Raw genomic sequence first — 256 nt, 5'->3', positions numbered from 1 at the left:
AGCACCAAATGAAGAGGAAACAAAAGGATAAAATTCATTGTTTTCTTTTTTTCTATAAAAATGTATATACCTCATAAATACTGTACTACACAAAATTCTCAGAACAGATATGTGACCACATCATACACAAAATGCAATTGAGCAACAATATTCAAAGCCTAAATTTCCTGAATGCCTATTGAATCTTTTATAATGAATCTTGTCTTTATATGCATCAAGCTAAAAGTGAAATATATATAAAAAACACTATTACTAT

General features: G+C 27.0%; 1 protein-coding gene across 1 annotated transcript in view; it reads right to left on the bottom strand.

Moving 5' to 3' along the window:
* LOC119589060 (39S ribosomal protein L39, mitochondrial-like) overlaps positions 1 to 256 on the bottom strand; it is a 35328-nt gene that overhangs the window by 27976 nt on the left and 7096 nt on the right. The window lies entirely within an intron of this gene.

This window comes from Penaeus monodon, chromosome 25 (assembly GCF_015228065.2).
Source record: "Penaeus monodon isolate SGIC_2016 chromosome 25, NSTDA_Pmon_1, whole genome shotgun sequence".
Classification (NCBI taxonomy): Eukaryota; Metazoa; Arthropoda; class Malacostraca; order Decapoda; family Penaeidae; genus Penaeus; species Penaeus monodon.
Note: the sequence above shows the minus strand (reverse complement) of the source record. Positions and strands in the feature narration are given on the sequence as shown.